Raw genomic sequence first — 17,845 nt, 5'->3', positions numbered from 1 at the left:
GTAAATACCTTGAAAACTAAATTATTTAAAAATCTCAGATCTTCAATAAAATGTTAAAAACTGTAATGTCTTTACAGTTCCTATCGAAGAACTGATCCTTCATCTTAACAAAAATCTGTGTGGCGTAGTTTCATATTGGTCTGCTAAGTAAGATGGTCCCCGAGTGACTCCTCTAGACACAGAATTATACCACAAAACCCTGTAAGATGCGCGGGGACTGCTTCATTCCCAATGCCTGATTATTTAGTTTCCCAATAAAATACGCTCCATCACATAATTATCAGTAGCTTATATAAGAGAATTTCAGAAAGCAATTCATTGATAAAATTCTGAATTTACTAAACCATATTTAATTTAAATGAAACAAAATTAAATAATCCCCAGAAATAAAATAGTAATAGATGTAACATGTAACTTAGTATAGTTGTTTTTGTACAAAAACACGCACATTGGACATGAGTCACATACATCATATGATTCATGATTACAGGAGAGTTTTCCCACATGTACGTTTACATACGTTTTTTGTAAAATAAACCCTCCGTACACCTTCTTTCTATAGGACTTACACAGCAAAACATAATTAACCAATGATTTCAATATGATTATTCTAACGTCAGCAAGCTATGGCAACGAAACTGCAGAAAATTCTAGAAAGCAATGTCTATGAACCATATCTTCTCGGCTGCAATCCCAGATAAGGTGAAAACAGAATAAAAGACGAGCTCTAGCTCTGTTTTGAACCACCAGAAAAGTTGTTGTGTGTTATACGTTTTTATATCTCAAAGAACTGAAGTTCTTGAACTGAGATTTTTGTACTAATGTTGTTGTATAAATGCAAGACTGTATGTACAGCATGAAAACATCGAATAAAATTTAACATTATTTCTTTAGATTCGTAGGAAATGTGTATGACACGAATCCATAGCACTGAAGGTCGACACCTTGACTCAGTGCACAGCGACAGCTACGCTGATGGGATAAAAAAAAATTGCTCTCTCACCCAGCTACATAATAAGAGACACTTTAATGACCGACTGCATCAACGTCGATTAAAAAGGTAGAGAAACGAGGGTCCTGTGATCACGGCTAAAGCTTAATTGCGATTAACATGTATCTGTGATGCACCAACGTTAAACGCCGGTTATGAAAATGCCTTTAGCTAACTGGGAATTTGACAGTGGTTGCCTCCGCGTGTTACAAAGGAAGGCTCCCGTTATACGTGCAGAGATGATGATAATCGCTGTCTGCATCATGGCTGTCCATGGAGGTAAAGAAAGAAGGGAGATTGCGCCGTAGACTTACTCTGTGTGACGTTTTCAAGCCAGAGTGGGCAGGGCCTGCCACCATCTTAAATAGCTTAAAAAATTAGCAGAGAACTGTTTACCATTGCTTCTTGTTCATTATTTCTGCCATATAGACGCAACAGCCGTTTTAAACAGTAAAGGTTCCAGTGCTTACATGAACAACATAGTGTCAGGAAAACAATTTCGAACGGTGTCTGCTCTTGTATGCACATTCGATCTAGTAATACGACACATTTGTCGCCGTTAACGTAATTTATTTTTTTCTTGATGTCTTTCGAATAACTATGAAGAGAAGACGCATGTTTTCGTAATCCGTTTAATTCCATTTTTGATGTATTTCCATCGATAGCAAATGCAGCTGGAATTCCGAAACCAATGATTGTGTGCTTACTGGTACTGCTTCTTGTTCATTGCATTTTTGACCGTCAACTCGTATACACAACATTTCTAATGCTCTCGTTTGCTAAAAGGTTACGTAAGTGTTCTTTGATAGCTCATAAACGTGTGCAATGAGGAAAGAAACAAGGCGTGCTATCGCATATTGTGCATGTCGACAAAATGAACGAGGGAGGGAAAGTAAACACTTAATAATTATCGGCGGGAGGAGTTTAGGGCATGAGACGCTGCACCAACAACCAGCCAGGTCACGTAGCCGTGTGTTGTGCGTGGACGAGACAGCTAATACAGTCGGAGTGATTGAGGTTTGTAAGGCACAGGAAAGAATAAAAATAAACAGCGCAAACATAATTCATGTATGCAAAAGAAAATATTACTTAAACTGCACCACTTACGAATGAAATTCCTCTAAACTTCAAATTACGATCGGTCGAATAGTACAAACGTAAACGACGCAAGCTGTCATTTGTGATGAAACGACTACGTCTCCCTCAATGAAAGCACCACATGTGATACGACCACAGAAGCCGATAGATAGCCCCAACATTCAAATCTGGGCAAGGGCACGGCAGAGTCACATCAAGCGGAAGTATCACGGCGGTGAACTGTGGAGGTATAAATACGGTTGACTAAATTTTTTTGGCTTTGTAAGATGGCGGATGTCGGCCTCAAGTTTGTGACATAATGACAAATCCCTTCTTTTTTTACATTCGTGTGGCGGTTTTCCTGTGCCAAGGAGGTTAAAATAATGAACCGTGGGGGTATAAATATGCTTAACATAATTTTTTGGGCTATGGAACATGGCGGACGTGAACTTCAAGTTTGTGACATAACGACAACTCCCTTCTTCTCTGTTACTTACGTGCCCTTTTCAGGTTGTTTACGTTAGGTGGGAAATGTGATTGCATTATGCACACCAAAAAAAAAACGCCTAATTTTTTTGAGTTTGAACTCGACATAATTTTGGAGCTGGTTTTCTGCATTGCAGCAACATTAGATTGTTAAAAAGCTGACACTGTACTAGCAAGGAAAAACTGGATGCTTGGGCCACTCCAGGTAAGACTAAATTACATAGATTAATACATTCCTATACCTAACATAAATGAAAACACTATTTTTTACGGTGCTTAGATTAATATTGCAATAACGTGATACCCAGAACACAAAGATAGGTTGAAGTGTACTTATGGTGTCGGCGGCTTTTTCGTGTGTGGTTTATGTCGGCAAGTAATAGCATTAACTGTTTATTTTAAGGGAAACACAAAAACTATTCCCCTCATCGTATGTGGCTTTGTTTTAGAAAGATTTCAAGTAATCGATGATCGTCGTCAACGCGGGCACACCATGCATATGCAGCGGACACCTTAAGTACACTTTTAGCAGAACATGATACCAGCAGCCACAAAACGTAATTTCTGGTGTAACGCAAAGAACTCAAAGCCTGAAAACATGCAACGAAATTATGTATATAAGGCCGAGGAAGAACTTAGCAGAATAAAAGTTAGGCCTACAAGTGTATAAGAAATGAGGGGCGATGGCAGTATAGAAAACTATATAGACTAAATAAATAATTTAAAAAAAAAACAATCCGCAACAGGCAAAACTGCTAGCTGCTAGAAATTGGTAGGTCGTCACTGAAGTCCCTTCACATCCCATTCGATTCGGACTGACAATACAAGCCGGCCGCTGTTGCCGAGCGGTTCTAGGCGGTACAGTCTGGAACCGCTCGACCGCTGCCGTCGCAGGTTCGAATCCTGCCTCGGGCATGGATGTGTGTGATGTCCTTAGGTTAGTTAGGTTTAAGTAGTTCTAAGTTCTAGGGGACTGATGACCTTAGATGTTAAGTCTCATAGTGCTCAGAGCCATTTGAACCATTTTTGACAATACAACGTGATAATGGATATGGATGTTGATGTAGTTGGAGAAGCAGAAGTTGACGATTCCAGCACCGCCCACATTCACGGCAGTGTAATCAATCCTCAAGTACCAGAAAACGTAATTCCACTTCAGATTATTATGGATACCGCTGAAGAACCGTCCCTCAAGCTTCAACAAGTGCAGCAGCATCGGTGAGATGGAATCGGTGAAGACTTCCCGTAAAACGTAAGGCAACTTCTTCATTTCCACTGGACAGTGTGTTGCGGAAGAGGATTGAAGTACTCCAGCAGGAGCGTCTTAAGGAACTGAGGATCAAACTTTTATAAATGTTAGCATTGAAACAGAAAATAAAATACTGGACGAAAACTGACAATGTGGAATTTTTTATATTTTATCGCTTCTGTATAATTTTCCTTTTTAATTTAATAATTCGATTATGCTAAAAACCCGTGTCATTATCGATAAATTTACTGATTTTGAAAATTATATGTTTGCATTCAGCGTCTGTTTCAATATTTCGTGATTTGTGCATGATAATAATTTAATATAAAAATAATTACGTATGTTACACATATTAATTATCAATTACCTCTGAGAAAAAGTTTATTAATTGTACTGTGACGAACTGCTCGTCCTGGCAACGTATCATAACGATAAAGTCGTTAACCAGGAGATATTGGCTCCTTACCGCCAATGCTGGGACCTTTCTCACTACGTAACAGCCTCAGGAACTGCACAATTTCGGAGTCTTACTGGTGACTCTTCCTTGGTCGTGTTGCTTGCAGTATTAAGCAAGACAGCCGTACTCACTACAAATGCCATTATTTTTTTGTGGGTTCCACCTCATTCTCACAGACAAACAGCGTGTCTCCTCTTTCACAGACAATACTGTCTTCCCATAGTGTTCCTTGTGGTATCGTGAGGCTTGTTGTATTGGTGTAGTGGTTCATTTACTGGCTTTGAAAGTAATGACAAGAGCTATGGTCCGAAAGCGTAGCTTCTACCTCCGAGTGAGTGACCAATTGATATTTTACCGTTTTAAAATTGAGCTCTTTGAGTACGATTAAGATATACTGTAGGTCGTGCACAAAGCAAGGTCACCAATCCATAGTATCCTGTAATATTAAACTGCAATCAGAGGCAGATAAATTAAAAATACGGCTTTTTATTCCGAAGTAGATCCGCATTACGTCCCCCATGAGACTGACTCTTTAAGTAAGTTCAGTCCACTTAACGAATGACTCTGGGAAATCCAGCCAGTATGCTGAAACGATCCATCACGGGGTGTAACTCTACTGGAAAAGGAAACTTTGTGTATTGAGGAGAAATTGTTGCTACGATCCCCCACACATCACTGATAATTTTTTGTGGTGTTGTAACTGTCGCCAGTTACTATACTAAATGCCCTTAATGTTATTAAAAGTCTATAATGAGCGGGACAGGACTATTTCGACACGAAGGATACCCCAAACTGTCGTAAATATGGTCTAAAAACCACCATACTGTTTCGTTTGAAAGACGAAGTCTCTCCTCGGATTTCCTGTCCCTGTAATCTTCGGAAGGAATTCCCCTTTCTTTGATAAATAACATTTCTGTATCCTCTGTGCCATCCAAAACATCAAAACGCGCCGCCATGTTATGTGTTTCTTTTAATCGTGATTAAATCAAGATAATCGACCCTGTAAACTCGGTTATCTTTCACCCCGATTAACTTACTCGTTTAACTTTAATCGAGGTTGGTGCAGACGAATTTTGCGTACATTAGGGTTAAGTACCGACATGACCGCGGTAAACCTTTAATTGACGTTGGTGCAGCCGGCCGTAAAACCGCTTACTTAACTGCGTTAGTTGTAAAGACACTGAATAATATGCTGCGTTATATGTTGTAGGTCACGACAGCACAGGCAACAAGCAGTCAGTGACTGTATAGACCATCAGAATCATCCGAGTTCTGGTAACCATATGGATGCTTTTGCGTGCAATCTTGTGCTAAAAACAGTGTTAATCTTGCACCACTAAGAGCGTTGACACATATATATGCTCTTGGTAGCCATTTACAACTTGTTCTTGAGGCATCAAAGCCTAATTAGTAGAAGTTTAAGCCATTACACGCATAGCATAATTAGAATGCGACAGGCCCAATACTATTACGAAATTCCATGCTGCCTCCAAGCATGAGGTATGCAGCCATTGTTTTGTAAGTATTTAGCAGGAGTTTGTCGTTGCTTTTCATTGGCTGACGTAGTATCTACCAACACAGAACGAAGGGACAAACATCAAGAAGCTTACCGAGATAAGTGGACTGAACCGATAGAGGTCAAACACTGAACATACCCCACCGCACACGGCACATACGGTATTCGAGCGTTTCCCTAACCAGCACGATCACCAGACCTCATAATCAGACAAAGATCTCACGATGAATTGGTGGCAGACTATAGTAGCATACAGTTGCAATAACGTGGAATGGTGAACTTCCTGCTTTCATCCGAGGACTCGATGGCCTTGCCGGTTAGAGCCACTTTTCCAGGAGAGGCGGCAGGTCTGAGTACTACATTTCGCACACACACAGTACTAACAAAACAAGTTGCAATTTAATCAGGTATTATTCCTACTGTCCACTATACGCGCAACGAGTAAACTTTAGTTTTTTCTATCTTTCCAGCCGTTACGGTTTTAAAGGCTAGAAATCTACATTTCCATATGCGTCTACACATTATGGCCACCTGCTTTCCAGAGCTTGCCGATTCGGTTTCCATACGTCTCTCAACCACTTTCCAGGGATGCTCACGACAGAAGCACGCGAACATCCGGCCAGTTTCTCCATTTCGGAGATGGTCGTACTCAGGAGCCGGACGATAACGACCTGCCCTTTGTCAGTGCCGCTAGCGAATTTCCTATCTGCGGTTCTTATCGCCGCTCTAACGTTTCTCCATTTTTCTCTGGTCCGCTTACATACTTTTCTTAGCTACCGCATCAACGCAACGTCACCAGCTGCCACTCAGTCGCGAGGTAGTGATGTTTTGGTACCTCAGGCTACTGTGCTGAAAGCATAATGGGAAAGTTGCGTTACTAAGTTCTTTCTTAGAGGTAATATTATCCTAATGGCACTACTTGGTAGACATTATACACTACTGGCCATTAAAATTGCTACACCACGAAGATTACGTACTACAGACGCGAAATTTAACGGACAGGAAGAAGATGCTGTGATATGCAAATGATTAGCTTTACAGAGCATTCACACAAGGTTGGCGCCGGTGGTGACACCTACAACGTACTGACATGAGGAAAGATTCCAATCGATTTCTCATACACAAACAGCAGTTCACTGGTGTTGCCTGGTGAAACGTTGTGATGCCTCGTGTAAGGAGGACTTTGATAAACGTCGGATTGTTGCCTATCGCGACTGCGGTTTATCGTATCGCGTTGGTCGAGATCCTATGACTGTTAGCAGAATATAGAATCGGTGGGTTCAGGAGGGTAATACGGAACGCCATGCTGGATCCCAACGGCCTAGTATCACTAGCAGTCGAGCTGACAGGCATCTTATCCGCATGGCGTAACGGATCGTGCAGCCACGTTTCGATCCCTGAGTCCACAGATGGGGACATTTGCAAGACAACAACCATCTCCACGAACCGTTCGACGATGTTTGCAGCAGCACTGACCATCAGGTCGATTACCATGGCTGCGGTTACTCTCGACGCTGCATCACAGACAGGAGCGTCTGCGATGGTGCACTCAACGACGAACCTGGGTGCACGAATGGCAAAACGTCATTTTTTCGGATGAATCCAGGTTCTGTTTACAGCATTACGATGGTCGCATCCGTGTTTGGTGACATCGTTGAGAACGCACATTGTAAGCGTGTATCGGTCGTCGCCATACTGGCGTATTACCCGGCGTGATGGTATGGGGCGAGATTGGTTACACGTCTCGGTCACATCTTGTTCGCATTAACGGCACTTTGAACAGTGGACGTTACATTTCAGATGTGTTACGACCCGTGGCTCTACCCTTCATTCGATCTCTGCAAAACCCTACATTTCAGCAGGATAACGCACGACTGCATGTTGCAGGTCCTGTACGGGCCTTTCTAAATACAGAAAATGTTCGACTGCTGCCTTGGCCAGCACATTCTCCAGATCTCTCACCAACTGAAAACGTCTGGTCAATGGTGGCCGAGCAACTGGCTCGTCACAATACGCCAGTCACTGCTCCTGATGAACTGTGGTACTGCGTTGAAGCTGAATGGGCAGCTGTACCTGTACACGCCATTCAAGCTCTGTTTGACTCAATGCCCAGGCGTATCAAGGCCGTTTTTACGGCCAGAGGTGGTTGTTCTGGGTACTGATTTCTCAGGTTCTATGCACCCAAATTGCGTGAAAATGTAATCACATGTCGGTTCTAGTACAATGAATACCCGTTTATCATCTGCATTTCTTCTTGGTGTAGCACTTTCAATGGCCAGTAGCGTAGATTTTACAATGCTTCTTTGTGTCCTTCTATCTGTCTGTTGATAAACTGAGAATAACCAAAGCCAGGTCGAAACTGGTTACAGTATTGCCGAATCCTTTCGTGATTATATCGTAAGGTTAAAAGAGAAAGTAAGTAAGGAAGTACTTGTTCCCGGGATAATACGTAGTCCAGTCGCATTAATGTGGCCACCTGTCGAAAGCCTGAATAACCACTTTTTGCAGTGGAGACCGTTGCGACAAGAGTAGGAAGAGTGTCCATTGTGTTTCTTCGAGGTACCGACGGGCGTATGGGGCCATGTAGATTTTAGTGTCATAGCCAGCTCATCTAGTTTTATATATATATAGTTTGTTGCTTGCAAATCGAGGAGCTCACGGGATGTGGGGCCTTGATGTTGCACATGCGTCTGATTAGGGTTACCCACTAACGCGGACCCATCGAGGTGACAGAAATGGACGAAAAGCGATGAAGAGTGCAAGTTTAAGGGCAGAGGGAAAAAAGTGCCAAGGTAAATGACAAGGGAAAATGCCTCTGCGGCAGTCGAGACGGGTAGTAAGAGCAATGGTGAATTTCCTTGTTATCTGCGACAGATCATCCAAAGGTAACTTTAGTTAGTGACTGGGTGTTGTGCAACGCTCGGTACCAGTGTCATAGCTTAGGTTCGTCATAAGAATATCATTCAGAATCGACGTGAGGTGCTGCTGGGCTGGGCACCGACGATGTCTACTGGGCCAACTGTGTACGTGGAAAGGCCACAGTCGTCATAGTGGTCGACTGGTCACAGATTCGATTGCACATTGTAATAGGTTGAGTGGATTTGTTTGCGTTTAGTGTGCAAGATTTGGCTACCCTGCTGTGGCCAGTTGAGCTGCTGTGTGATTCATCTGGCGGTGCCAGACAACTTTGCTGTGATGCAGGGTTTCGGCGTTACTTGCATTGTTTGCGTGCCTTAGCTTGCCACAGGTGGTTACGTGGCCCTACGAAGGAGTGTATTTGAACGTTTGTGCTTCCATCTGAGGTTATCCCTAGATTCAGGATGAAGATTTGTTCAAGTGCCCAGAATTCCTGCATAGTCATGTGGCGAGTTTTTGAATACCTCCGACAGAGTCTCGAGGCAGTATTCATTGTGAAAGTCAATGGTGCATGTGTATCGTGGAGTGTTGCTTAAAATGAGTAGGACCTTGATCTTTACGACCTGCAGGAGGCGCAGGGGTGCTTCAGTTGCACATCCCCAGACTGGGGCTGCATACGTCATCAAGGATTTAATCAATGCCTCGACACCCTCCTATTCAGTTTACTTTCCCTGTTCAGCATTGTGAAAAGTTGCTTGAGCCTCACCTCTGTTCGGTTGATGACGTATTGTATGTAGTCACCCATGTTAGCTCCCTGTGCAGCCAGACACCTAGCTCCTTGAATGAGATTTTAACTCTGCAGCGGAGTGTGCGCTGATATGAAACTTCCTGGCAGATTAAAACTGTGTGCCGGATCGAGACTCGAACTCGGGACCTTTGTCTTTCGCGGGCAAGTACTCTACCGTCTGAGCTACCCAACCACGACTCACGCCCCGTCTTCACAGCTTCACTTCTGCCAGTATGTCGTCTCCTACCTTCCATATTTCCAAACCCTCTGCTGCAGAGTGAAAATCTCATTCTGGAAACATCCCCCAGGCTGTGGCTAAGCCATGTCTTTCTTCCTTTCTTCCAGGAGTGCTAGTTTGCAGAAGAGCTTCTGTGAAGTTTGGGAGGTAGGAGACGAGATACTGGCAGAAATACGGGGCGTGAGTTGTGCTTGGGTAGCCTAGACGGTAGTTCACTTGCCCGCGAACGGCAAAGGTCCCGAGTTGGAGTCTCGGTGCGGCACACGGTTTTAATATGCCAGGAAGTTTCACCTAGCTCGTTGAGTTTTTCACGGAAACGTATCGGGCGTGTGTGTAGTGCTATTTGCCTGCAATGTTGGTGTGTGTGCTGTGAATAGCACTGCCTCGCATATGTCGGTAATTACTTTTACACGCCATTGTACCAGCGAAAGCTCGATAGTTCTGAGTGCAGTCCGTAGTCGTGAGTAGATGCTTAACCGTTTCCAGTCTTGTGCTTGGATGGCGGTGTCATCCGCGTAGATGGCAACCATCGTGTTGTGTATATTAGATCACTTAAGCAGAGGTTAAACAAGAGGGGCCCCAAGATGCTGCCTTGGGATACTCCATCTTATGCATCATGTCGTGTTAACTGTTTGCCCTGAGCGTCAGTGTTGAAGCACCTGTTGGTGAGATGTGAGTGCATGAGACGTACCAGTCCATCAGGCAAACCAGCATCACTAAGATGGCGTATGAGGCCATTGTGGCAGAGACGATGGAAGGATTTTTCGATGTCTAGGCACACTGCCCCTGTAGCTTTGTTAGTGTTTTAGCCGTTTGTTACGTGTTCTACTATATGGAAGAGTTGCAAAGTAGTGATTTCTGGCGCTGAATTGCTCCAATCTCATGGCGTCGTTGTTGATACACTGTGTAGTGAGACGTTTCAGTATTATTTTCTCAGCAATATTGCTGAACCAGCTCAGCAAGCTGATGGTCATTTTGTGAGAGGGAGCGGTTTTTCCCTGGCTTTCTGAACATCAGAACCTTGATGACCTTCCAACAGGGATGGAAGTGTTGGTGTTGTAAGGTAACATTCTTGATGTGTATAAGATATTCTATGACATTTTCCTTGAACTCCTGGAGGTTCTTAATGCCATTGGGACCAGCAACTTTTCTAGCTATGGTGTGCTTATAGCCTATGTACACTACTGGCCATTAAAATTGCTACACCAAGAAGAAATGCAGGTGATGAACGGGTATTCATTGGACAAATATATTAAACTACAACTGACATGTGATTACATTTTCACGCAATTTGGGTGCACAGATCCTGAGAAATCAGTACCCAGAACAACCACCTCTGGCCGTAATAACGGCCTTGATACGCCTGGGCATTGAGTCAAACAGAGCTTGGATGGCGTGTACAGGTACAGCTGCCCATTCAGCTTCAACGCGATAACACAGTTCATCAGGAGCAGTGACTGGCGTATTGTGACGAGCCAGTTGCTCGGCCACCATTGACCAGACGTTTTCAGTTGGTGAGAGATCTGGAGAATGTGCTGGCCAAGGCAGCAGTCGAACATTTTCTGTATCCAGAAAGGCCCGTACAGGACCTGCAACATGCAGTCGTGCACTATCCTGCTGAAATGTAGGGTTTTGCAGGGATCGAATGAAGGGTAGAGCCACGGGTAGTAACACATCTGAATGTAACGTCCACTGTTCAAAGTGCCGTTAATGCGAACAAGAGGTGACCCAGACGTGCAACCAATCTCACCCCATACCATCACGCCGGGTGATACGCCAGTATGGCGATGACGAATACACGCTTCCAATGTGCGTTCACCACAATGTCGCCAAACACGGATGCGACCATCGTAATGCTGTGAACAGAACCTGGATTCATCCGAAAAAATTACGTTTTGCCATTCGTGCACCCAGGTTCGTCGCTGAGTGCACCATCGCAGACGCTCCTGTCTGTGATGCAGCGTCAAGGGTAACCGCAGCCATGGTATTCGACCTGATAGTCATGAACCATGGACCTTGCCGTTGGTGGGGAGGCTTGGGTGCCTCAGCGATACAGATAGCCGTACCGTAGGTGCAACCACAACTGCGGGGTATCTGTTGAGAGGCCAGACAAACGTGTGGTTCCTGAAGAGGGGCAGCAGCCATTTCAGTAGTTTCAAGGGCAACAGTCTGGATGATTGACTGATCTGGCCTTGTAACAATAACCAAAACGGCCTTGCTGTGCTGGTAATGCGAACGGCTGAAAGCAAGGGGAATCTACAGCCGTAATTTTTCCCGAGGGCATGCAGCTTTACTGTATGATTCAACGATGATGGCGTCCTCTTGAGTAAAATATTCCGGAGGTAAAATAGTCCCCCATTCGGATCTCCGGGCGGGGACTACTCAAGAGGATGTCGTTAGCAGGAGAAAGAAAACTGGCGTTCTACGGATCGGAGCGTGGAATGTCAGATCCCTTAATCGGGCAGGTAGGTTAGAAAATTTAAAAAGGGAAACGGATAGGTTGAAGTTAGATATAGTGGGAATTAGTGAAGTTCGGTGGCAGGAAGAACAAGCCTTTTGGTCAGGTGACTAGTGGGTTATAAACACAAACTCAAATAGGGGTAATGCAAGAGTAGGTTTAATAATGAATAGGAAAATAGGAATGCGGGTAAGCTACTACAAACAACATAGTGAACGCATTATTGTGGCCAAGATAGACACGAAGCCCACACCTACTACAGTAGTACAAGTTTATATGCCAACTAGCTCTGCAGATGATGAGCAAATTGAAGAAATGTATGATGAAATAAAAGAAATTATTCAGATTGTGAAGGGAGACGAAAATTTTATAGTCATGGGTGACTGGAATTCGAGTGTAGGAAAAGGGAGAGAAGGAAACATAGTAGGTGAATATGGATTGCGGCTAAGAAATGAAAGAGGAAGTGAAAGGTGGCTACACTGAGCCACTGCGCCAGAGATTGCGCCAAAGAGTATTATTAAGCCGCCTCCACAGAGCTTGGAGAGAGCTCGTAGTAGTCAGTGCCTGTTAAGAACTCGTAGAAGTCAGTGCTTGGAGAGAGCTCGTAGTAGTGAGTGCCTGTCGAGGTCTCGTGGTAGTCTGTGCTGAGATGTTGTAGCAGAGAGTGTTTGTTGAGATGTGCTATTAGGCAGTGCTTGCTGAGATGTGATATTCGAGAGTTCTGGTTGAGATATAATGTAAGGATTAGAATGATTTTCATCAATGTAAATGAGGTAATTAACTCAGTTTGTTTTTATTTTACTGTCCTAAATAATGCGTCATTACAGGTTCAGTCAACAAAGCATCTGGCGTGTGTTCCTGTATTAGAGTGTAATTCTGCTTTCCTTACGCAATTATCGTATTTCTAATTTTCTTTTATCACGTCAGTAAAATTGGTATTTAAAAATTCTTGTCTTGTTGAAGAAGAACCGTGCCAGATGTCCGTTGAGTCATACTTCCACATACAGAACAGTTATACTTATGCTTTGGTTCGTAGGTTTCATAGTTGCTGGGGACTTAATTAATTAATTGTGTTAACGAAAAATTTCATTTCATTCTTGTTGTTGTTCTTTGCAGTCAGATAGCGTAATTATGCTAGTCAGGGCCAACCGATTACGAGACACAGCGTAATCGGACATACAGCTACTAAAAACTAAAAAGTATTTTCAATCATATTTAATTAAGCCCCCCCCCCCCCCTCCCATGCAGAAGCCGCCTGGTAGAATTTTGCACAGAGCACAACATAATCATAGCTAACACTTGGTTTAAGAATCATGAAAGAAGGTTGTATACATGGAAGAACCCTGGAGATACTAAAAGGTATCAGATAGATTATATAATAGTAAGACAGAGATTTAGGAACCAGGTTTTAAATTGTAAGACATTTCCAGGGGCAGATGTGGACTCTGACCACAATCTATTGGTTATGACCTGTAGATTAAAACTGAAGAAACTGCTAAAAGGTGGGAATTTATGGAGATGGGACCTGGATAAACTGAAAGAACCAGAGGTTGTACAGAGTGTCAGGGCGAACATAAGGGAACACCTGACAGGAATGGGGGAAAGAAATACAGTAGAAGAAGAATGGGTAGCTTTGAGGGAAGAAGTAGCGACGGCAGCAGAGGATCAAGTAGGTAAAAAGACGAGGGCTAGTAGAAATCCTTGGATAACAGAAGAAAGCAAGGAGAAAATATAAAAATGCAGTAAATGAAGCAGGCAAAATGGAATACAAACGTCTCAAAAATGATATCGACAGGAAGTGCAAAATGGCTAAGCAGGGATGGCTAGAGGACAAATGTAAGGATGTAGAGGCCTATCTCACTAGGGGTTAGATAGATACTGCCTACAGGAAAATTAGAGAGACCTTTGGAGATAAGAGAACGACTTGTATGAAGATCAAGAGCTCAGATGGAAACCCAGTTCTAAGCAAAGAAGGGAAAGCAGAAAGGTGGAAGGAGTATATAGAGGGTCTATACGAGGGCAACGTACTTGAGGACAATATTATGGAAATGGAAGAGGATGTAGATGAAGATGAAATGGGAGAAATGATACTGAGTGAAGAGTTTGACAGAGCACTGAAAGACCTGAGTCGAAACAAGGCCCCCGGAGTAGACAACATTCCACTGGAACTACTGACGGTCTTGGGAGGGCCAGTCCTGACAACACTCTACCATCTGGTGAGCAAGATGTATGAAACAGGTGAAATGCCCTCAGACTTCAAGAAGAATATAATAATTCCAATCCCAAAGAAAGCAGGTGTTGACAAATGTGAAAATTACCGAACTATCAGTTTAATAAGTCACAGCTGCAAAATACTAACACGAATTCTTTACAGACGAATGGAAAAACTAGTAGATGCCGACCTCGGGGAAGATCAGTTTGGATTCCGTAGAAACGCTGGAACACGTGAGGCAATACTCACCTTACGACTAATCTTAGAAGAAAGAATAAGGAAAGGCAAACCTACTTTTCTAGCATTTGTAGACTTAGAGAAAGCTTTTGACAATGTTGACTGGAATACTCTCTTTCAAATTCTAAAGGTGGCAGGGGTAAAATACAGGGAGCGAAAGGCTATTTACAATTTGTACAGAAACCAGATGGCAGTTATAAGAGTCGAGGGACATGAAAGGGAAGCAGTGGTTGGGAAGGGAGTGAGACAGGGTTGTAGCCTCTCCCCGATGTTGTTCAATCTGTATATTGAGCAAGCAGTAAAGGAAACAAAAGAAAAATTTGGAGTAGGTATTAAAATTCATGGAGAAGAAATAAAAACTTTGAGGTTCGCCGATGACATTGTAATTCTGTCAGAGACAGCAAAGGACTTGGAAGAGCAGTTGAACAGAACGGACAGTGTGATGAAAGGAGGATATAAGATGAACATCAACAAAAGCAAAACAAGGATAATGGAATGTAATCTAATTAAGTCGGGTGATGCTGAGGGAATTAGTTTAGGAAATGAGACACTTAAAGTAGTAAAGGAGTTTTGCTATTTGGGGAGCAAATTAACTGATGATGGTCGAAGTAGAGAGGATATAAAATGTAGACTGGCAATGGCAAGGAAAGCGTTTCTGAAGAAGAGAAATTTGTTAACATCGAGTATAGATTTAAGTGTCAGGAAGTCATTTCTGAAAGTATTTGTATGGAGTGTAGCCATGTATGGAAGTGAAACATGGACGATAAATAGTTTGGACAAGAAGAGAATAGAAGCATTCGAAATGTGGTGCTACAGAAGAATGCTGAAGATTAGATGGGTAGATCACATAACTAATGAGGAAGTATTGAATAGGATTGGGGAGAAGAGACGTTTGTGGCACAACTTGACCAGAAGAAGGGATCGGTTGGTAGGACATGTTCTGAGGCATCAAGGGATCACCAATTTAGTATTGGAGGGCAGCGTGGAGGGTAAAAATCGTAGAGGGAGACCAAGAGATGAATACACTAAGCAGATTCAGAAGGATGTAGGTTGCAGTTGATACTGGGAGATGAAAAAGCTTGCACAGGATAGAGTAGCATGGAGAGCTGCATCAAACCAGTCTCAGGACTGAAGACCACAACAACAACAACAACAGTCAGTGCTGCTGCAAACATCGTCGAACGGTTCGTGGAGATGGTTGTTGTCTTGCAAATGTCCCCATCTGTTGACTCAGGGATCGAAACGTGGCTGCACGATCCGTTACGCCATGGGGGTAAGATGCCTGTCAGCTCGACTGCTAGTGATACTAGGCCTTTGGGATCCAGCACGGCGTTCCGTATTACCCTCCTGAACCCACCGATTCTACTCGTATATTCTGCTAACAGTCATTGGATCTCGACCAACGCGATACGATAAACCGCAGTCGCGACAGGCTACAATCCGACGTTTATCAAAGTCCTCCTTACACGAGGCATCATAACAACGTGTCACCAGGCAACACCGGTCAGCTGCTGTTTGTGTATGATAAATCGGTTGGAAACTTTCCTCATGTCAGCACGTTGTAGGTGTCGCCACCGGCGCCAACCTTGTGTGTATGCTCTGAAAAGCTAATCATTTGCATATCACAGCATGTTCGTCCTGTCGGTTAAATTTCCCGTCTGTAGCACGTCATCTTCGTGGTGTAGCAATTTTAATGGTCAGTAGTGTAATTCCACGGATGCTACTAGTCTGATATAGACGTGCGCAGGATGGACTACAAGTCGAGGGACCTCCTGGTCCGTTTCAACCGTGAATTCTGGATCAGAGGGAACCAGACTTTTTGTAAATGACGCTGTAAGAGCTCTGCCCACGAGCTCTGCCTGCTCTCCTGTATAATACCTAGTTAACATGCAGTTTGTATAACAGGCACGTGCTACGGTGCCAGTATCTTCTGAGACAATTTGTCATTGAGATGAGGCTCAGGATTTCTTGGAAGCAGGGCTGTTGCGTGTTGTGGTGGTGTAAGAACTGGAATGGCGTCAGTCACTGCGTCCCGGACAGCAGTAGCGAATGCTTCAGCTACATCTATTTCTTCTGTGTACGTAACTTCGTGTGTCCCTGTATTACGACTCTGAAGAGTTTCCTTGAACAGGGCCGAATTAGTGCGTGTGTAGCTGAGTATCTGGTGTGGTTCGAAGTTCTGCTGTGTCTTTTCCGATTGCAGTATTAGCGGTAGATGGTGAGAGGCCAGATCGTCCTCAACTTCAACAATGAGTGTGCCTATGGCGCCCTTGATGACAGCTATGTCTATCATGTCTGACCTCTGTCGCCTCTTTGTGGCACAAACATGGGTACGTCCGGCCCGAGTATAATGTAGTTTCGGTCTCTTGAGTGTTTCAACAGTTTTTTGCCGTTATAGTTTCGTATTCATAATTTTCAGTCTAGGTATTTGGCTTTAAGATCTCCAGCAGCGATTATTCGCAGTGCTGTGTTATGAGCTGATTTTGCGTGTTACGATGTTCTGTGGCGGACTGTATAGCGATATGAATGCGGTGTACACTCCATTGAACTTGATTCTGACGGCTGTAGACCCTATCATATCCCGTACAGGGAACTCTGTGTTCATGTACTCTTTTTCTTAGTGTATGACGATTGCTGTGTAGCCTCCCACCCTGTCGTCCAGTTGGTCATTAAGAAAGATACAATAACCTGGGATGTGTAACTGTCTGTGCGGTTTGAGTAGTGCCTCATTCATAATAGCGATCTGGGTGCTATCACTCCACAAATGCAACTAGTTCAGTCCTTTTATTGTAGATCCTGTTGACGTTCAAAAACAGGATCATTGTTAGAGTTCTGTTGTTTATGTAATGGGCTAGGTGAGGTGTTTATCCTTGCAAGATTATGGTAAGTGCTGTGAGAGAAGTTGTATGATAGCCAGGTGCTGGCAGGTTGTGACTGCCATAAGCCGTTTACTCAGTGTGATGGCGAGGTTTTGGGACTCTCATGAGGATTTTAATCCACAAATGATTGGAAAATAGACTCCGCTACCCCACCAATTGTTGTTAGGATGATGTTAATGTCAGCCAGTTAGAAGAGTGCTGTGTTGTTGACTAATTGTGGTGTTGGTGCGGTGGATGTACTGACTTGTGTATTCGTGCTTCGTGTGTTTGGTTTTGGGTCATGTGTTGTTGTTGTAGTGATTTTTTTTGAGGGGGGTGGTTTGTGTGTTCAGGGTTTCACGGTTTGCTGCTTGACTGTGTGCTTGCGTGTATATAGCCTGTTGTCGGAGTGTTTGTTGAGGT

The sequence above is a fragment of the Schistocerca piceifrons genome, chromosome 4 (assembly GCF_021461385.2).
Source record: "Schistocerca piceifrons isolate TAMUIC-IGC-003096 chromosome 4, iqSchPice1.1, whole genome shotgun sequence".
Lineage (NCBI taxonomy): Eukaryota > Metazoa > Arthropoda > Insecta > Orthoptera > Acrididae > Schistocerca > Schistocerca piceifrons.
The sequence above is the reverse complement of the archived record's forward strand: the minus strand, read 5'-3'. Positions refer to the sequence as shown.